Genomic DNA, 25,844 nt, shown 5'->3' with positions numbered 1-25,844 from the left:
AATATTTCTCTGTATATGAGCAATATTTCTGCCAAACTTTATATGGATATCTTAATTAAGCAATGAGTTATGCGCGTTTAAGTGATTTTCGGGAGGGGACCTTGTATGGGAGCTATGACCAATTATGGACCGATCGCGTTTAAGTGATTTTCGGGAGGGGACCTTGTATGGGAGCTATGACCAATTATGGACCGATCGGAAAAAAATTTCACAGTAATATTTCTATGCATATGGGCAATACTTGTACCAAATTTTATATGGATATCTTAATTTAGTTATGCGTTAAGCGCGTTTAAGTGATTTTCGGGAGGGGACCTTGTATGGGAGCTATGACCAATTATGGACCGATCGGAAAAAAATTTCACAATAATATTTCTATGCATATGGGCAATACTTATACCAAATTTCATTTGGATATCTTAATTTAGTAATGAGTTATGCGCGTTTAAGTGATTTTCGGGAGGGTACCTTGTATGGGAGCTATGACCAATTATGGACCGATCGGAAAACAAATTCACAGTAATATTTCTATGCATATGGATATCTTAATTTAGTACTGAGTTATGCGCGTTTAAGTGATTTTCGGGAGGGGACCTTGTATGGGAGCTATGACCAATTATGGACCGATCGGAAAAAAATTTCACAGTAATATTTCTATGCATATGGGCAATACTTGTACCAAATTTTATATGAATATCTGAATTTAGTAATGAGTTATGCGCGTTTAAGTGATTTTCGGGAGGGGACCTTGTATGGGAGCTATGATCAATTATGGACCGATCGGAAAAAAATTTCACAACAATATTTCTGTACATATGAGTAATATTTGTACCAAATTTTATATGGATATCTTAATTTAGTACTGAGTTATGCGCGTTTAAGTGATTTTCGGGAGGGGACCTTGTATGGGAGCTATGACGAATTATGGACCGATCGGAAAAAACTTTCACAGTAATATTTCTATGCATACGGGCAATACTTATACCAAATTTTATTTGGTATAAGTATTGCGCATAATGCATATGCGCGCATAATGAGTTATGCGCGTTTAAGTGATTTTCGGGAGGGGACCTTGTATGGGAGCTATGTCCAATTATGGACCGATCCATAAAATTTTTCCTCTGAAAGAATTCTATTGACATAGGATTTTAATTTGTAAAATTTTGTGAAGATATCGACATTGTGGCGGAAGTTATTAACAAAAAACCCATTTTCCGGGAATATGTACTTTTGTATGGGAGGTATATGAAATTGTGGACCGATTCAGAAAATTTTCAGCAGGGATCAAGATCTTGTGCAGAAACGAATGTGTGGTGATTTCCATGTTATTATCTTGCATAGTTTTCGAGAAAATTACATCAGAATGTGTAAAAAATGCTTATTTTTTTCCGAGGTTGTTTTAAATTTTGATTCATATCTTTTCCCGGTGTGAACCGATTTTTCCCATTTGCAATACCAAACAACTTAGGAAAATGAAGAACATTTTGGGTGAATTTGGTTAAGCTCTATTGCTTCGTTTTATCGTGAGCGTGTTTTACACAGACAGACGGACAGACGGACAGACGGACATAGCTAAATCGACTCAGAATTTGATAAGGACCCAGAATATATATACTTTGTTGGGTCTCAGATGAATATTTCTTGGTGTTACACACGGAATGACAAAGTTATATATACCCTCTATCACCACTGATGGTGGTGGAGGGTATAAAAAGCAATGCCAATTAAGGCAACAAAACAATCTACAATATAATTTTAAACTTTTATACCCTACACCACCTTAGTGGGGAGGGTATATTGGGTTTGTGCTGATGTTTGTAACGCACAATAATATTGCTCCTATACCCACCTTAAAGTATACCATTTAGGTATGTCCGTCCGTCCCTCCGTCTGTCCGTCCATGTAAACCTTGTAATCAAACGCAATTTTGAAGATAATTCAATGAAATTTGGTACATGATCTTCTATTGTCCTAGGGACGAAGCCTTTTAAAAATGATTACGATCGGTCCATCACCCCTGAATAAGGCTTGTAAACCTTGTAATCAAACTACAGGTCGCAATTTTGAAGTTAATTCAATGAAATTTGGCACACCATCTTCTATGGTACCAGAGACGAAGTCTATTGAAAATGGTGAACATCGGTCCATTATCTCACCTAGCCCCCATACAACTGCACCCCGGAATAGGGCTTGTGAACCTTGTAATCAAACTACAGGTCGCAATTTTAAAGATAATTCAATGAAATTTGGCACACGACCTTTTATGGTACCAGAAACGAAGCCTGTTGAAAATGGTTAACATCGGTCCATTATTTCACCTAGCCCCCATACATCTGAACCGGACTAATAGGGCTTTTAAGTTCATAATTATGTTTAATATACTCGTATCTCGACAAAAAGCTGAAAAACCAAGTTCTTAATTATAGGGTCTCATTTGACCATAGCCCCTATTCAAAGCTATTCTACTTAAATGTCCACAATTTTATTCAACAATAAATGGCTTAAGTATATCTGAGGCAAGGTACAATTCAACTTAAATGCTTTATTATGAAAACTAAATCACAATTTTTTGTAACTGCTACCGGAAACGAAGCCTGTTGGAAATGGGGAACATGGATCCATTCTTTCACCTAGCCCCCATGCAACTGAACCGGACGAATAGGGCTTTTAAGTTAATAATTATGTTTAATATACTCGTATCTCGACAAAAAGCTGCAAAACCAAGTTTTATACTAGCCTTGATGACCCTCATGAATTTTATAATTATAGGGTCTCATTTGCCCATAGCCCCTATTCAAAGCCCCCTTCAAAATTCGACTTAAATGTCCACAATTTTATTCAACAATAAATGGCTTAAGTATATCAGAGGCAAGGTACAATTCAACTTAAATGCTTTATTATCAAAACTAAACACGTTTTTTTTTGTGACTGCTACCGGAGACGAAGCCTGTTGGAAATGGTTAACATCGGTATATTATTTCACCTAGCCCCCATACAACTGAACCGAACGAATAGGGCTTTTAAGTTCATAATTATGTTTAATATACTCGAATCTCGACAAAAAGCTGCAAAACCAAGTTCTAGTATACTAGCCTTGATGACCCTCATGACTTTTTTAATTATAGGGTCTCATTTGACCATACTTGTCTTACTTGTTAAATTTATATATGTATAACGTATTTAATAGTGATACTAGTGCCTGTACTTGAATTCTGGAAGTAATATTATGACGCGATCGTTAAAAGCGAACTAGACTTACTTTGCAGATGATTAAAGAGAGAATAAGGTCAAATTGTAATCTTACTTACTTTCTGAAATAATGGACCGATTTAAACCATTTTCAATAGGTTTGTTTCAAGCTTTAGCTATTTGGGCAATTTCGTGTCAAGTGACCCAACTTTTAAAATCGATGTTTTCCGATCTCGCATCCCACTAAGTAACCAAGAAGTTCTCTAAGCAAATGGTCTTTCTTTTGAGCAAAAAAATACAACAAAAACGTACATTTTGTAAAAATAGGGGAAAATGAACTACCAAATATTGAAAAATAATTTTTTGATAGATATCCTACAATCCCATTATGGGACTATAAAGCCCTTAAAGGAAACTGTAAGCTTTCTTTTAAGAAAAAAGTGCCCATTTTGAAAAAAAATAAAAAAAAATCATTTTTGGAAACAACGAAGAAATATCTATCTGAGCTCCTTTGGACAATTTTTATTAGGACCTATAGGTGAAAAGTTACACTCATTTGAATAAAACTCTGTATGACCAAAATGTCTAACTTCGACCCCCCAGTTTTTGACCGATAGAGCTGAATATTTGTGTCTGGTCTACTATTCCATGGTACTAATACCGTGGTGCAAATTTCATCAAAATCGATTTTTTGAGTTGGTTCATTTGACATGAAATTGTCCATATATGTATTAGTGCATAGGTAATGATTGCATATACTTATGTACATGTCAACTAACATCGTTGGTAAAATTACCTAATAGATGTTTTACACAATATACATCTAGTAGTTGAAATTACGGGCATTAGATCAATTAAATAAACTACCCATGCTCTCTTCTACAAATTGTTAAAACTTTTATTTCAATAAATATACTTGTAAAAATCCCCCAAGAATTATATTCTATTGAAACAGCTTTAAGCCAAGTCTGAACAATAAGAAATAATATAATAACAAAAATTTCTAATATTAAAATTTTGTTGTTGTCATTCCAATAGAATTAAAATTTATTTTGTTATAAAGAATACATCTATGTTGCATCCTTCAAAATGAGCAACATATGTATAAATACATATTTATATCTTCCACATGTGAAAATTGCATATGTATTTATGCTTCAATTTCTTCATGTTGTAATATACATATGTATATGTATGTAGCTGTGAATCTACTACTGTTTCTAACGAACTAATTTCTAAAGGAAAAATAGCTGCCAGCTAAAATTTAATGACTTTGAAACTGCTCTAAACGAATATGTGTAAATGTTGCCTAACTAAGCATACAGTAACTTCTCTTGCACAGTTAGTTAACACGTGTTAAAAGATATTTGTTAATCAATGTTCATTAGAAGTGTCCCCAAAAAAATAGATTGTTTTTCAATGTACAAACACATAACTTGATGTGCATTATAATTTATTATTATTTGAAGACAAATATCTGTTTAAAAAAGTCAAAACTAGGGCAAATCGTTATATAAGGGCATGTCTAATATAACATGTAATATTAGATACATATGTCTCCATATACATACTGTCAAAGTTGAAATTAGAACATGACTAGTGCTAGATACACGGATTTTAAAACATTCACAAAACTGTTTGACTCTTTCTTCAAAATTGTTAATGCTTGTAGTTATATATTTTACATACGAACATATGTTGGGACATGCATATCGTCACCAGAAATGCAAAAGGGAGTAACAACACTTTCCAAAATTTTACAGGAGACACAAAAAACTAACATCAATAGATATGTATGTACTTTTACATATAAGTCCGTTATGTTGCTTTTTAGGACTTTCTGGGAGAAAATTACTAAATTGTTACGCCCTTTTGAGTTTCATGTTAATAAAGTCGTTGTTTTCGAAAATATTAATCTAAAAATTTGTGACAACATTTATTTTTATGCAGTCGGCCATTTTAAATCAAAAAGTCGATTTAAAATTTTTTGGTTGTTACGCCCTTTTGCATTTCAGATGACTTTATTATACATGTGTATGTAGTATGTTGATTAGAGTTATAACTTTTATACATTTTTTGAAAATTTCAAATAAGCCCTACCCATTTCACATATAGTATAAAAAAGTAATTCGAAAAAAGTTATCGCGGCAAATGCTTTAAAGTTTTCGATATTTACTCTAAACTAATTTTAAATTTCTTTCAATCGGGATGATTGCACCAAAACTAGTTCTATAGGATGGTAGTTTAGATAAAAATTTTCAACCAGTTTCAAACCCTAATAAACAAGATGGACACCTCTAATAACGTTTGCTCTAGGTGAGATATTTTAGGTCAAGGATTACCAAAATCAATTTTAGAAATATATAACTGAATCACTTTTCTTGTCACGTGTTTAAGAACAACATTTAGCTATCTAAAATCTTCCAAATTGGTCACTTTTTTTTCTAATTTTCAGTAGTAATAAATTTTCTTGGTCATTGTTTTGATCCTTGCGCAAATAACCTGTAGACTTGATGAACATGCTGTATAATATTGAGAGTTTTTAATGTAGTCCTCCAATGTAATAAATTGTTAATTTAATGATAAATATATAAGTATTGCAATAAGAGGGTATTATGCGTTTGTGCTGATGTTTGTAACACCCAAAAATATTGCTCCTACACCCACCTTAAAGTATACCAATCGATTCAGAATTACTTCCTGAGTCGATTAAGCTATGTCCGTCTGTCCGTCCGTCCGTCTGTCTGTCTGTGTGTCTATGTAAACTTTGTGCGCACTCTACACTTCTCTTGGTCCAAGGACGAACGCTATTGAAAATGGTTGGAATCGGTCCATTATTTCACCTAGCCCCCACACAACCGAACCCCCCGAATAGGGCTTTTTACCTCATAATTATGTTAAATGATCTGCTATCTCTACAAAAATTGGAAAAATATAGTTTTATATATGTCTTAATAATTCTAGTAATTTTCGTAAAGATCGGGTATTATTTGACCCTAGCCCATACAGAAAATGACTTAAATATCCACAATTCACATATAAACACTAGTATCACGATGAAATTTGGCACAAATAAAATTTATATAAACATAAATCCTGAAATAAATTTTATAACCGGACCTTCCGATTTGAGCCTTTTAGCTCATAACTTTGTCAAATATACTACTATCTCTCCAAAAATCGGCACAACTAAGTTTGATATAATTATAAAGAACACTGTCGATTTTTATAATGATCGTTCATTATTTGACCCTATCCCCCATACAAAATCCCCTTCAGAAAATTACTTGAATGTCCACAATTTACTTATAAACACTAGTATCACGATGAAATTTGCCACAAATAGATTTTATATAAACATTTTATATAAAATTTTATAAGGATCGGACCAATGTTTGCCCATGATTGAAATCGGTCTTTTATTTCTCCTAGTCAGCATACAACCGAACATGAACAGACATTATTTGGAACCTATATAGGATTAACAGAAAAGCTTCATTATTGAAATTAATCACATTTAATATTCGCAATTGGTGTAGGGTATCATATGGTCGGCCACGCCCGACTATAGTTTCTTACTTGTTATTTGTTTCTGTTTGTTTGTTTACTTGTTCAATTAAATACGTTTGGATAAATACATACATATTATATTGATTATAAAAAAATACTTCGAATGTTATTAATCATAATTTTTGCTTTATTCATTATCCTTTTACAACATAATTATTATGTATGTTTTTCTGTTGAATAGCTAACCAAATATAACAACATAATATTAATAATGATTTATAGTTGACCACATATTTGTGATAAATTACAATTGTTATTTTTTAAATTTTTAAATTTTGGGGTATTTTCTATCCTCCACACATTAATGCTCCAACTACTAATTACATTTTAATAAAAATAAAAATGTGTAATTACATTTGTTTAAAGTTTTATTAAAAAGACTATGGGAGTTGAGGTAAATTAAGAGTAAGGTTGTACATTGACAAAATTACTGGGTTTTATTAAAAACGTTTAAACAAAACAATTTTTAATGAAAATGTAAGTGATTAAACATAAACGTGATTTTTTTTCCAAAAACTGAATATATATAGAAATATTTTCCAAAATACTTATTATTAACAGAGTTATAGAGCTTTTAGTTAACTTAAAAATATCAAACTCGCCGCAAAAAAAAAACACCAAAGAGTTTTAGTCTTAACAGAATTCAGATAAAAGTTGTAGAAGAGCAATTTACTCTAGCTTACGATTTTTTTTATACCCACCATCAAAAGAGATGGGGAGTATATTGATTTTGTCACTCCGTGTGTAACACATCGAAATATTGTTCCCAGACCCCATAAAGTATATATATTCTGGGACCTCGTAAGACGATCTAGCTATGTCCGTCCGTCTGTCTGTCTGTCTGTCTGTCTGTCTGTCTGTCCGTCTGTCTGTTGTTGGCAGGATAGCGTAATACCACAAAATTTCGCATATCATCATTTCTTTGACTTCTGAAATAAAATTCTGAATTATGGCGGACATAGGACCATAATTGGTCCTACCCCCCATATAAGGTCCCCTTTAGTAAATGACTAAAAAGCTGATTACTAGCTTAAAAATACGAATGTAGCGATGAAATTCGACACACATAAGTTTCATGCGAGCCAATATCTCTCCACCAAATTTTATATGGATCGGTCCATAATTGACCCTACTCCCCATATAAGGTCCCCTTCAGAAAATGACTTTAACGCTCATTATTGGCGTAAAAATACGAGTATAGCAAACAAATTTGGCATAAGTTAGTATCTTAGGAGTCAAAACCTTTCCACCAATTTTTATGTGGATCGGTCCATAATTGACCCTACCCCCCATATAAGGTCCCCTCCATAAAATTACTTTAACGCTCATTACTGGCTTAAAAATACGAGTATAGCAATGAAATTTCATAGAAGTAAGTTTTATACGAACCAAAATCTCTCTACCAAATTTTATGTGGATCGGTCCATAATTGACCCTACCCCCCATACAAAGTCCCCTTCAGAAAATGACTTTTACGCTCATTATTGGCGTAAAAATGCGAGTATAGCAAAGAAATTTGACATAAGTAAGTATCTTAGGAGCCAAAATCTTTCCACCAACTTTTATGTGGATTGGTCCATAATTGACGCTACCCCCCATATAAGGTCCCCTCCATAAAATTACTTTAAAATTAAGTACTGGCTTAAAAATACGAGTACATCGATAAAATTTTACAGATGTAAGTTTTATACGAGCCAAAATCTTTCCACCTAATTTTATGTGGATCGGTCTATAATTGACCTACCCCCCATATAAGGTCCCCTTCAGAAAATTACTTTAAGGCTCATTACTGACTTAAAAATACGAGTATAGCAATGAAATTCGGCTCAAGTTCCCTGCGATCCAAAATCTCTTAACCAAATTTTTTGTGGATCGGGCCTTAATTGACAACGCTCATTACTGGGTGAAAATTATAAATTATATCGGTTCATAATTAGTCTTACCCCCATATAAGGTTCCCTTAAGAAAATTACTTTAACTGGCTGAAAATACTAATACCGCAATGCAATTCGACATAAACTAATTTTAAGCTAAAATCTCTCTACCATATTTTATGAGGGTCGGTCCATAATTAACCCTACCCCTGTATAAGGTCCCTTTAAGAAAATGACTTTAATGTTCATTACTGGCTTAAAAATATAAGTAGAACTATAAAATTTGAAGTAGTTAACGAACTGAAATCTTCCTACCATCAAATCCGAAATCTTCACTGTCAATAGTTTAACCCCCATTAAGAGAACTATTTCAAATATTACCCTGATGTTCACATTAGTATCGATATATAATAATAAAATGTTCAAAATATCAAAGTTTATTTATATGGCAGTGATTTGATGGTGGGTATATAAGATTCGGCATAGCCGAATATAACACTTTTACTTGTTTTCAAATTTTATTTGCTTGTAACTGCTAACATTGCTGAACAATTTTAGAAATTTATTTCAATATAAAATAAAATTCTTTCACTGGTGGTTTATTTAAACATAACCGTAATATTTCTAATAAAATTCATGCAAAAATACTTGTCTCAATTTAATGAAATCAAAGGCAAAAAAACAAAACTTTATTTCACAGAATAAACCTTTATTTTCTAATTTTAATTGCTGTTAGTATTTCAGTAATCTGAAGTTCCATAAGTTACCTGAAACAATAAACACAAGTTTTATAAATTTTTTTTGAACGTGACTATTCAATTGTATTCTGGTTAGCCGTAAAACAAATGAAAATCAAAACAGCAAAATATTTGTGTTCACTGCAATAATCTATTATTGCACCATACACAAACAAATATTGCTTTGAAAATATTTTGTTGGTTTTTATTTTAATCGCCACCAAATAACTTTTCTTTAGCTATCTGTTACTGCGAGTTTCAGGAAAGTAAACCTAATAGTTGCAGCATAAGTGCAACTTTACTTTCTACCTCAAACAGAACAAAACTTCCACTACCACAGTCGAAAATATAGAATATTACAATTCTATGAAATTTAACCGTTTACTTTTAGAAATGCCAAACTAATAAAAATGAACGAAAAAGGTAAACGAGTCTTTAATAAATCAAAGTATCCTTTGTATGTATGTATGTATTGAAATACCAACGATTTACACGATGCTCGTTTTACACTATTAGGTTTTAAAATTACTTTTTTTTATTTCTTATAACAATTGAGGAAAAAGTTAATCTCGACAAGGTTTGCATAGTTACACAGACGGATGGACATTCGGACATAGCATAATTGACCCAGAAAGTGATTCTAAACCGAATGGTATACTTTAGGTGGGAACAGGGACAATATTTTTGAGTATTTCAAACATATAATGATATTCAAGAAATTTCATAATATATAACCCCCATTTGTTCTTTTTTGGATTTGCAGGATTTCCCATTAAATTTTTTATGGAATTCAGTTTACACGATTTCTTCTAGAATGTATTTATTATGTTAATAGAGGGATATATGTAACAAAAATCTAAAAACATTGCAATTTTCATAGTATTCTTCCTGAAGCTACCAAATTTTAGAATCATAAAAGTAGAATCAAAGAACTAAAATACTAAAAGTAACAAGTTTTTGAATCGATATAACTTTTGTTAGCTGAATACCTAGTAATTTATTGGTAAATAGTGGATTATTGATTACTTAAAAGAAAACGTAGTAGCAGTACTGAATGTGTAGTTTTGTTTACAGTAACAAGTTAGTGTGCTATGAGCGGCTGACACCAATCTTAAATACTTTTATTATATGATTTTATATTGATGTCACTTTAATGCACCAAAAATCTGTAGAATAAATTTTTCTAGCAAAATTATTGCGAATGTTTAAATGAAATGATGAACTTAGGATAATTGAATTATCTACAGCACTTTTTGCGAAATAATGACAAGAATGTGTGAAAATCCTTTTTATACCCTACACCACTTTAGTGGGGAGGGTATATTGGATTTGTGCTGATGTTTGTAACATACACAAATATTCGTTCTAGACCCACCTTAAAGTATACCAATCGGCTTAGAATCGTTTTCTGAGTCGATTAAGCTATGCCCGTCCGTCCGTCCGTTCGTCTGGCTGGCTGTCCAGGTAAACCTTGTGCGCAAGGTACAGGTCGCAATTTTCAAGATAATTTGATGAAATTTGGCACGCACGTTTTATTACCTAAGGACGAAGCCTAAGGACGAAGCCTATTGAAAATGGTTGAAATCGGCCCATTATTTCACCTAGCCCCCATAGAACAGAACCCCCCGAAAAGAGCATCTGAGCCCATAATTATGTTAAATATACAGATATATCGATAAAATACGGCACAACTAAGTTTTATAGAAGTCTTGATAACCCTGCCAAATTTCATAAAGATTGGGCCCCATTTGACCCTAGCTCCCATACAAAGTCCCCTTCAGAAAATTACTTGAATGTCCCAAATTAACTTATAAACACAAATATCGCGATGAAATTCAGCACAATAAAATATTATGTAAACATAAATATATTCACAAAATGTTATCGGGCTTGGTCTATATTTGCCACTAGCCCCCATATAAAGCCTCTTTCAGAAAATTAGTTGTTCATCCATAAATTGCTTAAATGTATCGGAACAAGGGAATATTGAAGATAAATGCTTTATTATGAAAAATAAATCACATTTAATATTCATAACTGTTGTAGGGTTTCATATGGTCAGCCACGCCCGACTATACTTTCTTACTTGTTTTTTTTGGTTTTTTATAACCACCTTCAAAAAAAATTTTTGTCATTCCGTTTGTAACACATCGAAATATTGGTCATAGACTCACAAAAGTATATACATTCTGGGTCCTTATTAAATCCTAGGACGATATAGCCATGTCCGTCCGTCTGTCCGTCTGTCTGTCCGTCTGAAAACACGATAGAGTACGAACGGAAACATCTAGAGGGTTAAAATGTTCCACAAATATTCTCTATAGGAAAGGTTTGTTTGTCTGTCCGTCTGTCTTTCCGTCTGTCTGTTGAAAACACGATAGAGTCCGAACGGAAACATCTAGAGGGTTAACATTTTTCACAAATATTCTCTATAGGAAAGGTTTGTTTGGTATTGAAAATGGGCAATATCGGTCCATGTTTTGGCATAGCATACAAGTGGCCCCCCGAAAAACGGTGTTAACAGTCATAGCTGGTTTAAAAACAGCAGTATGTCAATTAAATTCCACATAAACAAGTTTTATATAATCCAAAATCTCCGTACCAAATTTTATTAGAATCGGTCCATAATTGACCCTACCCCCCATACAAGGTCCCTCTCAGAAAACAACTATAACGCTCTTTACTTGCTTCCAAATGATAGCAATGAAACGAAATTCGACATAAACAAGTTTTATGGGAACCAAAGCCTCCCTGCCAAATTTTATGAGAATCGGTCCATAATTTACCCTATCCCCCATATAAGGTTACCCTCGGAAAATTACTTTAAAGCTCACAACTTTCTTAAAAATACCAGTAAATCACGAAAGTCGACATAAACAAGTTTCAGAGGAACTAACATCTCTCTGCCAAATTTTATGAGGAACGGTTCATAAGTGACCCTGCCCCCGATATAAGGTCCCCTCATAAATTGACTATAACGCTCATAATTTGCTGCAACGAAATTCGACGTAAACAAGTTTTCGGAGAACAAATATCTCACTGCCAAATTTTATGGATATCGGCTCATAATTGACCCTACCCCCCATGTAAGGTTTCCCTCAGAAAATTACTTTAAAGTTCATAATTTGCTCCAAAATGCCAGTATATCAACGAAATTGACATAAACATGTTTTATAGAAAATAAAATCTCTCTGCCAAATATTAAGAGGATCGGTCCATAATTAATTCTACCCCCTATATAAGGTCACCCTCATAAAATGGCTTTAACGCTCATAATTGACATTATCCCCTATCATAGAATGATAAGTCATAACTGGCTTTAAAATACCAATATAGTGATAAAATACGTCATGAGCTAGCTTTATGGGATCTAAAATCTTTTTGTCAAATTTTATTACCATCGAGCCATATTAGATTAAAGTCTTCATATAAGGCTTAGAAAGCATAGATATTCGACAAAACAAGTTTTATTGAATGCAAAATCTTTGTAGAATTTTAGGAGGATCCAAAATTTACCAGTAATTTTACAGGAAAAAAATTATTAAATATGATAAAAAAAAGTGCACCCTAACTATATTACTATTTATATATGATAAATCAGTTTAGAAAAAATCCAGTAAATGATTAAATTATAGTAGCAAAAACATCGGTTGTTATAGTATAGATCCAATTTCCGAAATTCACCTGAAATTTAAGACATATGATTTGAGGGCCGAATATAGCACTCTTACTTGTTAAATTTAGTTTAATAAATTTTCACAAGGTGATGATTTTCAATACAAAATATCTTTAATTTCTATTGTTTTGTTTTATCATAAACGTGTTTCATACAGACAGACGGACATATCTAAATCCTTTATACCTATACAAGACTAAAATCTAATAAAGACCCAGAACATATAAGTATACTTTTGTGGGTCTTAAACCATTATTATGATGAGTTATAATCAATAAACATAAAATTTTTTATGCTGGGTATAAAAAGACTAAATTTTGTCTATGGCGTATGATTAATTGTTATTATATAGATTTTTTATATTCATCATACGTAGAAATAAAGTGGAAAAACTTAAAAAACTTATATTTTAATGTACAAGTTTCTTAAACTCGATGCATTAAATGAGTATAGATTTAAAATTTACAAGTAGTTGAAATTGAAATTTTTTTAAAAAATTGCCAATCCGAAAATTTTACATTCTTTGGTATACTATGACCACGTACCTCAACATTTTAATACATTATTTTCTACAATTTTACTCAGATCTAATGAGAAATCAACTACTGATGAATAAGTATTATGGTAAAATTGCCGTTATAATTTTTTTTAACGTTAATGTTACTTTCGTTTTATATTGAATTGAATTTTGCCAACATTTTTGTAAGTCAATATTGAGACTTTTATACATCAGATAATTACGACAATTATCTGCTATAACCATTGTTAATTACATAATTTCCGAGTTATAAATTAACTACAGAACACTGAACAATTAAAACCAACTTTTTATAAATGCATACTTTATAAAGGGTATGAAATATATTAATACCACTGCAAATAATTAAAACTCGCTTTTTAAATTTAACAAAATAAATCTACATATTCGTCGTGTACAAGTAATAAATTAAAATTTATTTGTTAAATTGCGCATTAAATGTAATTAAAAGCTGAGCAAAAAGTAAAGGAAATATTCTCATTTCAATCGTTATTATGCCTTGCACGTTTTCATTCTTACATTTAATTATTTACATTTGGATATCTTAAAGTTATTCACAAGAAATTCGATTAAAAGTAAATTTGAGCAGTAGCTTGCTAATTAAAATTATACAGGAAAAGGGATGTAAAAGTCACTGTAAAATGTTTTTCTTAAGGCCATTTAAGTTTTTACTTAGTTTCACATTTCCTTTTGGTAAAAGAAAATCCTTATATTTGATTGTTCATTTCATTTATCTATGGTTTATCATTTGCATATTTAATTGGTTTATTTGAGGCTCAAGAAAAGACATAAAAATAAAGATAGAAGAATATACATATATGTATGTATATATATTTATGTATATACTTTATAGATATTAAGAATAGACTGATAAACTTATATACACTATATAACTTTCCCACGAAGGTAAAGGATATAATAAATAAGATATTATAGTAGGATATGTCCGACTAAATTACCTTACACCTAGTAAGTAGGCCTTTGTTGGAAGCTATTTTAAAAGTTTTTCCGATATGTTTATGTAAATCTGGAAACGTATATATCGAAGTTTTCATGTGAATTGACATTTATTAAAATTATACTCATACAGTTTGGTGGAATAATTTTGGTTTATATGGCATCATTAAGAGAGTTAAAATCATTTTCTGAGATTGTCCTTATATGCGATCTAGGATCGAAATTATTACATTTCCTATAAAACGTTAAAGTAATTTTATGCTCGTTCCGTTTGGACTCTATTGTGTTTTCACAGACAGACAGACGAATTTGTATAAAGCGTCTTAGAATAAATAAAAGACTCATAATATATATACTTTTTATGGATATGACACTGATATTTCTAAAAGTTGTTAAAGGAATTACACAATCAATAACTCCCATCTTTTTTAATGGTGGGTATAATAAAAAGAGAATTTCCCAAATGGGCATAACTAAAGCTTTTCAATATCTTTCTTGCCATTTCAATTTGAAATGTACATATATACATACACAAGTATGTATGTACGTATTTATGTGTCAAAATGTTAAGTATATATTCCATTTAAAGGCAGTGTAACAAACATAGATACATCATTAAATCCGTTCATTCCTTCCATTCCGATTGCATGCTTTACATTCAACATCTAATTTACATATAAAATTCTAAGCTATTGTAATTTCAGTTGATAGACATGCGATTGTATTGTCTCAGATAGGTGTTATTTTGTGAAAGATGTATCATTGATTCATATTATGTTTGTATGTGATTTTAGCACTCTAGGTATTCATTCTTTGATTTATTGATGTGTGTCTATGAACGTTTCATGTACTAAGTTGATTTCATTACTGTGTAATACAATCAATTATTTTTCATTGCAATTTAATCTTTGACACTTTGATTTTACACTTTTAAATGCAGAATTGTAAAAAAATATACATAAAACACATGTGTTTTCTTTTCAATCAACAAAAAGAAAACAATCTTTGTCCTTTAAATGCAAAAATGTAAAAAAAAATATATAAAACAGAGTGTTAGACCGATTCTTTAAAATTAGGTAGGGAGATTCCGTTTGTAATACATCGAAATATTGGTCATAGACCCACAAAAGTATATACATATATTTTGTGTTCTTATTAAATTCTAAGACGATCTAACCATGTCCGTTCGTCTGTCTGTTGATATCACGATAGGATCCACACGGAACTAGAACTAGACAGTTAAAATTTTGCAAAAATATCCTGTTCTTATAACTCTTGTTTGGCATTGTTAATGGGCAATATCGGCCCACGTTTTCGAATAGCCCCCATACAAAAACAGCTTTAACGGGCATAACTGTTTTAAAATTACGAGTAAATCGATGGAATTCGATACAAATATGAGCCATAATCTCTCTACCAAATTGTATGTGGATCGGTACATAATTGACCATATCCCCCATATAAGGTCCTCTTCAGAAAATGACCATAACACTCATTACTGGCATAAAATTAAGATTAATGCGATGAAATTCGAAAATCTCCCTACCACCACCAAAATCTCTCTACCAAACATATGTATAAAGTCCGCTTCAGAAAATTACTTTACCGCTAATTACTGGAATAAAATTGCGAGTACAGCGATGATATTCGATTTAAATAAATTTTATATGAACCAAAATGGGTCTACAAAATGTTATGAGGATCGATCTATAATTGTCCCTGCACCTCATATAAGGTCCCCTTCAGTTAATTTGTTGAGTAGTATTCCAAAAATTTCGAGTACTTAGAAATATATGTCTTCATTCCGAATTTAATAAAAGTGATCTATAACTGACCGTCCCCGCAAATAAGGTCCCCTTCAGAAAATCATTCTTACGCTCATGACTAAATCGAAAATACGAGTGGAGCGATGAAATTTGAAACAAATATGTGTTATACGAACCGAAACCTTTCTATCAAATTTAACGACAATCAGTCCATAATTGATCCTACTATCCATATGCATTCATGTTACCTTAATGAAATCTCCACCTTGGTGTTATTGCAATATCCCGTGGAAAAGAGGTGCTACCAATACCTCTAGTCTGCCGGGACTATAAACTGGTGATGATCAAATGTATCCTCGGCCTTTCCTTGAATGATTTGACATTTGGCACTACGGCTGGTCAGTTGATAGAGGTTCCATCGGGAACCTTCAATACAGCTGTTCACGTTAAGCACTCGACATTCGTGTCCATATGCATATGTATGTATATATTCACGGTTTAAAAATTTAACAAAAATTTTTAAAATTAAATATTTTGTTAATTCAAAAGAGCTCTGTACATAATTGACCTAAGCCATATTCCCTGATGTTTATAGAGAAGCTTTCTTTTTACAGCGTACTGTTTGATGGAACTAAATATTATGTACAGAAAACTGAGTTTCTGGACATCTTACGATAATACTTTCAGTGAAGGTTTTTGTTTTTACCAACAAACATCTATGAAATGAAGCACACAACAAGCCCGATATTAACCTAGGTGAGTTTCTTCAGATTTGATATAGATATGTACATTCAGTAATTGATCTACATCTACAGAATTTTATAAAGTGGCTTGTGTATTAACTATTTTTATACCCTACACCACTATGCTGATGTTTGTAATGTACAAAAATATTGGTCCTACACCTACCTTAAAGTATACCGATCGACTCAGTATCACTTCTGAGTCGATTAAGCCATATCCGTCCGTCCGTCTGTCCGGCTGGATGGCTGTCCATGTAAACCTTGTGCGCAAGGTACGGGTCGCAATTTTCAAGACATTTTGATGAAATTTAGACCATACGTATTTTTCGCTCCAATGACGAAGGCTATTGAAAATGGTTGAAATCGGTCCATTATTTCACCTAGCCCCCATACAACCCTAACCCCCGAAATGGGCTTTTAAGTTCTTAATTATGTTAAATATTGTATTATCTCTACAAAAATCGGCAAAATTTTGTTCTATATACGTGTTAATAATACTACCGATTTCCGTAACTATCGAACTTTATTTGACCCTAGCCCCCATACAAAGTACCCTTCAGAAAATTACTTGAATGTCCAAAATTAACTTATAAACACAAATATCACGATGCCTCTAGCCCCCATATAGAGCCTCTTTCAGAAAATTAGTTTTTCATCCATAAATTGTTTAAATGTATCGGAACAAGGTAATATTGAAGATAAATGCTTTATTATGAAAAATTTAATATTCATAACTGGTGTAGGGTATATGGTCGGTGACGCCCGACTATACTTATACTATACTTGATTTACAATATTTTATGTTATCGTAATTTTAAGATATAAATTTCACGTTAAAATAAATAATTTAAGAAAATTATAAACCCTAGTACAAATTCATAAACGTTTTCTATAAATTAAAATTTTTATTAAAAGGTTTACACCTTAAATTGTCATTGTAATATATTTGCTGGCACAATTTATAATATTTTATTTCCATGCAATTTATTTTTCATATTTTATTACTTTAGTACAACCACTCAATGGTCACTAATGTAGAGTTCTAAATTACAAACATAATTTAGGTTATGGGAACTGGCGGTAAGGTTCTACAAAAATATAAAAAATGTTTGGGATCTATCTAATAAATTACAAGGTATGAAATGTTCTAGTTTGTTTTCTATAATGTAATAAAAATGAAAAAATATTTCAGAAATGAGTTTTGTTGTTGTTTGTCTGTTTGTTTTATTATATTTTTTCAAGTTGTTGTAAAAAGTTTAGAAAATTTAGTTTCAGTATTGATTTATAAAAATCACGATATTTTCTCTTATTTTGTGATTGTGACAGTTAGACTAATTATTTTATATGTGGCATTTGGTAACACAAGTAGGCCATGAATTAGAAAAAATATTATTGGCATAATTATATTATTAATATAATTATTCTTTTCTAGAAACACGAACAAACGATTTTTGATGAACTTAAAATTTGTATAAAATTATATTGAAATTTAACCATTTTAATAATTTTATTATAAGCAATAAAGGAATATAAGTCGCATATAAGGCCATATCAAAATTATTGTTGTTAATAAAATCACATTTGTCAGCTGTGACATATTTCTACACAACAATGTCTTAATTTAATGAGTATACATTTTCCTTTGACATAAAGTTGTATTATATTCACATTATATACATACTTGACATACTACAGTAAAAAGTTTAACAATCTTCTATTTATGATGTGACAACAATATAAAATATTGGATTTTGTTTTTTCGATATTTATCTATTTGACATGCAATACATATCAATGAAGATGTACGAAAATGACAATAAAATAGTGCTATTGATGACTTGAGTTTTGAGTGTCATATTTTATAGATGAATGTTTTAATAATGAGTTTTCTATTGATATGTTCCTTGCAGATGTTGGATATTAAAACTTCCCAGCAAAACCTTACAAAACCTTTGACAAGAAATAAGTAAAATAACTAATAATACTTTTCACTACTTACAATGCAAAAGTGGGTTAGTGTTCTAGCCTGGTAGATCGGGGGTGGTGGGTTCGTTTCCCACCTGAGGCACTGGTTAAGGAGCGCACAACAGGCCCGATAGAGGCCTAGGTGTACATCCTCCTTTCAAACTAACTAACTACAAAGCAACAACTTAAAGGGGTTAAAATGCCAAAATTTACTTACACATTACCATATGAAGTTATTATTTTAATACGGTGATAACATTGGATGTGACCACTCAATTTTTTAAGGAAATGGTCAAAATTTCATTTGAGCTTACATTTTTTTGGAAACAATGAAGAAATAGCTATCTGAATTCCTTTGGACAATTTTTGCTAGGACTAATAGTTGAAAAGTTAAAACCCTGTATGACCAAAATGTCCAACTTTGACCCAACTTTGTGTCTATCCAACAATCCAATAGTACTTACATTGGTGCAAATTTTATCCAACTTGACACGAAATTAGCCATATGTATATTTTATAAAAATGCTTTAATAATGCTCCTAACTGGTATCATAAGGTTGGACATGACCGACTATATTTTTTCTGTGCAATCAAATCATTTGGAGGATATTCTTAGAGAAAATTTTACGGGACACTATAGTTCATATGTGCTAATGAATGTTGCAATATATTTGTATGTATATGTACATATACATATGTATGTTATAATTTGTTTTTGACTGTAAATGAAATTATTTAATATTTTGGAATATTTCGCCAAAAAATTATAATAATTTAGACTGTACAGAAACTTAAATGGGAATAAACAGAATATGTTATACATATATTATATTTCATTAATATGCATATTAGTATTAAGTAAATATTAGTTTAAATAACAAACAAATAACTATTTATTAAATACACATTGACATATGCATTTAGGTACTTATAATCAGTATACATACACAGACATTTGAAATTTAATTAAATATTGCTCATACGTTCGTATATTTAGGGCAAATTTGTATTACTTATACGTTAGGAGATTTGATGTAAAAATCTGTAAGTGTTTATGATTTATTCAGCTATCACAAACAGTTGATTTTTATTATTATTGAAATATTAAACAAATATTTATTTAATAATATTTAGAATGGAAACAAAAAAGAACGATTTTAAACATTTTTGAGTTTTTCTAGTATAAATAACGGTTTGTATGTTTTATGCATAAGTATATATACATATGTGTGTCTATAAATCATATATCAAATTTAATACATACCATTTAACATTCAAGGATGTTTATCAGGCAAACAATATTAAACCCAACCTCAGCATTAATAAACAAAGTATGTTTGTTTACAATTTTTTAAAATAAAAGTGTTAAAGCATGTCAAGCTACTACTTAGCATTTTAACAGACATCAAACTATTTGACCAATCAACTGAGTAACGTAGCAACTAAACAGGAAAACCAAAACTCACAGCCATAAACCCCAAAACAAGTAATCTATCAATGAGTATTAAGAGCACAAATAGTTTTTTATACCCTTCAATACCCTGCTGGTGATAGACAGTACGTATCAGTTTGTCATTTGGTATGTAACATTGAGAAATATAAAACTGATCACCAATATAGCTTATATATTTTTGGTGTTTATTTGTGTGTATATGTAAAACAAGATAACATTTAATCGATGCAATATAAGTAAATGCAATTTAGTAAACCAATTCACTATTACTGATTTTTAATGCATTATGAGTGACATAATAAAACGCTAAATAATTTTTTAACTATTTTTATCCTATGATCATCGTAATGCGCTAAAATTCATTTTGCGTAACACACATATTTGGCATAGCTTACTGGTTATATCCTCCACCAACATACATAAGTTTGTTATTCCGTGTGTAATATTGAAAAATATTTATCAGACACCCAAGAAAGTATATGTATATTCTTGGTCCTTAAATTTCGTCTTTCTTTGCAAAACACGCTCACGATAAAAGGAAACAATATAACTTAATAAAATTCACCAAAAATCTTTTCCCTATTCCCAAGGTGTTTGTTTTTTGAAAAAAAGTAAATTTGGAAATTTTTCCTAGGACCAATAGGTGAAAAGTTCTTGACCAATAGAGCTGACTATCTAATAGTACTAACCTTGGTGTAAGTTTCATCCAAATCGGAAGACATCGATTTCAAAAATTGGGTCAATTGACACAAAATTGCCCATATTAATGCATGCAAATTATTAAATATATCAATAGCATACTTTAAGGCGCTATAAATATATTAAAGTATGAATGTTCAGTAAATTGTACAATTTTATTTCCCCAAATATTTTTTTAGATAAAAGGATATTAATATAAAGGAAGCATTTCAAGATTCGGCTTAGCAGAATATAACACTACTAGCATACCCTGGGTGCTTCGCTACCCTAACCAAAATTAAATACATACAAAATTTTGTTTACTTTTATAGAAAATTAAAATTGATTTACACATTTTTAATGTTTCAGTTTTTTACGTTCTATATCACGCGAATAAATTCATTCGTTTAGCTTTCACATTATAGAAAATTTCAAAATTACTATTTTAAAAAAGTACTATAAAACACCTCTTATTTAATCAACAATTTTATGTTTCAATATTATAGTCAATTAAAAAATATATTTTAATGAATGAAAAAGTACCAAAGGTCCCTTTCAGTAGATTTTAATTCACTAAGGTCCCTATATTTTAAATTTTATATTTCTATGTTCAATATCGTACAAATATCAAAAGTACCATCGGAAAAATGAAAAAGTACAAAACTCTCTCAATAAATTCTCATTTAATAAGGATATGCTCCGGTTAACCATTATAGAGAAACCAAAAGGTACCATTTGAAGAATGGAAAAGTACCAAAGAGTACCCACTTACAGAATATTATTCAGTCAAGACCATGTATGTTAAAACTTATGTTCCTAGGTTGAATATTTTAGAAAATTCAAAAAGTAAAATTTATGAGATAAAAAATACTAAAAAGTTCTTTCTTAAAGAATCTTATTCAATGAGGACCGTGTATCTTTAATAATCATGTGTTTTGAATTCATATTATAAAACATAAAGAGTATCATTTGAAGAAAGAACAAGTTAGAGTGCTATATTCGGCTGAGCCGAATCTTAAATACCCTCCACCAGCAACTTTTGTATTAATACATTTCTAATTAATAAAATATTTGTAGAAATAAGTTTTCTCATGTCTTAAATAGAAAAATCCCAATATTTAAACAGCTTAAATCTACTACAATTCCAAGATTTATTGAACATTAGAAACGCCACTTTCTTTTAAATTTTTAATAGCGCCCTAAGATATGCTTTAGCGATATTTAGTATTTGCATGTATGCATGTGTGTGAAAGATTTAAGGATTTTCAAAATACATACATATATATAATTTTGTTCTACACAAATTGATAATGCAAATAGTTAAATACCGCTAAAGCGCTTTTAGGGGCAGGACCTAGTATGAGAGATATGACCAAATATAGACCGATCGTGAAAAATTTTTGAAAAAGCATTAAGCGCTTTTTGCATTACAAAATAATATTTATGAACAAAAATAGTATTTATTTATATCATTATTTGGTAATGAGTTATGTGCCTTTAAGTGTTTTTCTGAAAGGGACCTTGTATGGGAGCTACGATCAATTATGGATCGATAGGAAAACAATTTCACAGTAATATTTCTCTGTATATCGGCAATATTTCTGCCAAACTTTATATGGATATCTTAATTTAGTAATGAGTTATGTGCGTTTAATTGATTTTCGGGAGGGGACCTTGTATGGGAGCTATGACCAGTTATGGACCGATCGGAAAAAAATTATCTGTAATATTTCTGTGCATATGAGTAATATTTGTACCATATGGGTATCTTAATTAAGTAATGAGTTATGCGCGTTTAAGTGATTTTCGGGAGGGGACCTTGTATGTGTGCATATGAGTAATACTTGTGCAAAATTTTATATTGATATCCTAATTTAGTAATGAGTTATGCGCGTTTAAGTGATTTTCGGGAGGGGACCTTGTATGGGAGCTATGACCAATTATGGACCGATCGGAAAAAAATTTCACAGTAACATTTCTATGCATATGGGCATTACTTACACCAAATTTTACTTTGATATCTTAATTTAGTAATGAGTTATGCGCGTTTAAGTGATTTTCGGGAGGGGACATGTATGGGAGCTATGACCAATTATGGACCGATCGGAAAAAATTTCACAGTAACATTTCTATGCATATGGGCAATACGTACACAAAATTTTACATGGATATCTGAATTTAGTAATGAGTTATGCGCGTTTAAGTGATTTTCGGGAGGGGACCTTGTATGGGAGCTATGATCAATTATGGACCGATCGGAAAAAAATTTCACAGTAATATTTCTGTGCATATGAGTAATACTTATACCAAACCTTATATGGATATCTTAATTTAGTAATGAGTTATGCGCGTTTAAGTGATTTTCGAGAGGGGCCTTGTATGGGAGCTATGACCAATTATGGACCGATCGAAAAAAAATTTCACAGTAATATTTCTGTGCATATGGGCAATACTTAAACCAAATTTTATATGGATATCTGAATTTAGTAATGAGTTATGCGCGTTTAAGTGATTTTCGGGAGGGGACCTTGTATGGGAGCTATGATCAATTATGGACCGATCGGAAAAAAATTCCACAACAATATTTTTGTGCATATGGGTAATATTTGTACCAAATTGTATACGGATATCTTAATTTAGTTATGAGTTAAGCGCGTTTAAGTGATTTTCGGGAGGGGACCTTGTATGGGAGCTATGTCCAATTATGGACCGATCCATAAAATTTTTCATCTGGAAGAATTCTATTGACATAAGATTTTAATTTGTAAAATTTTGTGAAGATATCGACATTGTGTCGGAAGTTATTAACAAAAAACCCATTTTCCGGGAATATGTACTTTTGTATGGGAGGTATATCAAATTGTGGACCGATTCTGGTAATTTTCAGCAGGGATCAAGATCTTGTGCAGAAACGAATGTATGGTGATTTCCATGGATTTATCTTGCATAGTTTTCGAGAAAACTACATCAGAATGTGTAAAAAATGCTTATTTTTTTCCGAGGTTGTTTTAAATTTTGATTCATAACTCTTCGCGGTGTGAACCGATTTTGCCCATTTGCAATACCAAACAACTTAGAAAAATGAAGAACATTTTGGGTGAATTTGGTTAAGCTCTATTGCTTCGTTTTATCGTGAGCGTGTTTTACACAGACAGACGGACATAGCTAAATCGACTCAGAATTTGATAAGGACCCAGAATATATATACTTTGTTGGGTCTCAGATGAATATTTCTTGGTGTTACACGCGGAATGACAAAGTTATATATACCCTCTATCACCACTGATGGTGGTGGAGGGTATAAAAAGTACCAAAAGTGGAATAAATTCTACCTTAGTAGAAAGTACTAATAACAATAGTACAATTTTTCCCCTTTTCGCTTAGAAATATACTTTTTTGGGAATTAAGTTTACAAAATGTTCCGTATTTAAATCTATATATCACAGATAAAGCTCAAACGCTCTGCATTCATTTGTGCCAGAAAAATTGTGCTTTCAAAAAGGTACCAAACAATTTACTCGAATTTGGTCCTATATAGGCCTTAGTACTCGAATTCCAAAATAATATACCAATAGCTTATTTTGTGTGAGTAAATAAAATACCTTTTCAAATTTTATAAAAATTGGCTCAATGAGTTTGAATAAAATTAAATTTCCCGTTTTTCTCCTTTTTTGTTACTTTTTTCCCAAGTGAAATAGCAAACATTTTGTTTCAATAAATATTACAGAGTTAGTCCGTAATTTAATAGGAATACTACAATAAATCGAAAAAGTTTTTTAATGTTCTAAAAGAAAGTACCATAAATACAGTTTTCTCCCTTTTACACTCAAAAGGGGCTGAATTTTAAAAAAGTACGAAACAGGTGTGTCCTAATTTTGGGAGATATATTCAAAATATTTACAAAAATGTTATTTTGTTTATTATTATTTTACCCCTTAAAAGTACGAATTTCAAAAAAGTACCACACACCCATCTGCTTATTTTAAGAGTAAATACATGTGCATTTAAAATTTTTCTTGTATCACTAATATTAGGTAAGATTATTAAGAAAACCAGTTTTACCCGTTTTTTCCCTTTTTTACCCCTAAATGTACAAATTTCCAAAAATCCTCCTCCTTAGTGAATCTACATAACCAAAAACACATCTACTGTCAAAATTTGTTGATTCTAGGTTCAGCCGTTTGGGCTGTGCGATGATGAATCAGTCAGTTAGTAACGCTATTCTTTTAAATACATATATAAGAAGACTAAATGTTATTATTTAAAATTTTCGCATATATTTTATCCTTTTAATTTTTTCGTTGTGCATAACAGCCGCTGCGATTTAATGTTTCCTGTGCTGTAATTTCGATTACTCTTTCAAAATTGCAAAATCTTTTGTTCCTGATGTAATATAAATATGATAAGCATCATTCAGTGAGGAGGTTGTTGATTGCATTGCTACTCTGCATTTAAATACTATGTGTTTACATTGTGTCTGCAATTTGTTTGGAGGGTATTGAATTTATGTAATTATTTTTTGTTTTTTGTGTAATGGTCTTACATATGAAAAATATGGTAAAAAAAATCAAATAAACATAAAATTTCAATAATGTCCCCTCGTGTATTCAGCGAGGTCAACAGCAAAAAAGGCGACATAACAACTTTGGAAATATTATCATTTAATACTTCAAAATACTTGAATGAATTTAATATTTA

The 25,844-nt window shown here is 31.1% G+C and overlaps 1 protein-coding gene across 1 annotated transcript in view; it reads right to left on the bottom strand.

Annotated features, from left to right (window-relative positions):
- The window catches only part of LOC119603353 (holotricin-3-like), a 126,669-nt gene that overhangs the window by 1,304 nt on the left and 99,521 nt on the right, over positions 1 to 25,844 (bottom strand). The gene's annotated exons all lie outside the window — the stretch shown is intronic.

Source organism: Lucilia sericata, unplaced genomic scaffold (genome assembly GCF_015586225.1).
Source record: "Lucilia sericata isolate MDLA Ls3-8-SP2 unplaced genomic scaffold, ASM1558622v1 Contig000295F_arrow, whole genome shotgun sequence".
Classification (NCBI taxonomy): domain Eukaryota; kingdom Metazoa; phylum Arthropoda; class Insecta; order Diptera; family Calliphoridae; genus Lucilia; species Lucilia sericata.
This window is presented reverse-complemented; position numbering and strand designations above follow the sequence as displayed.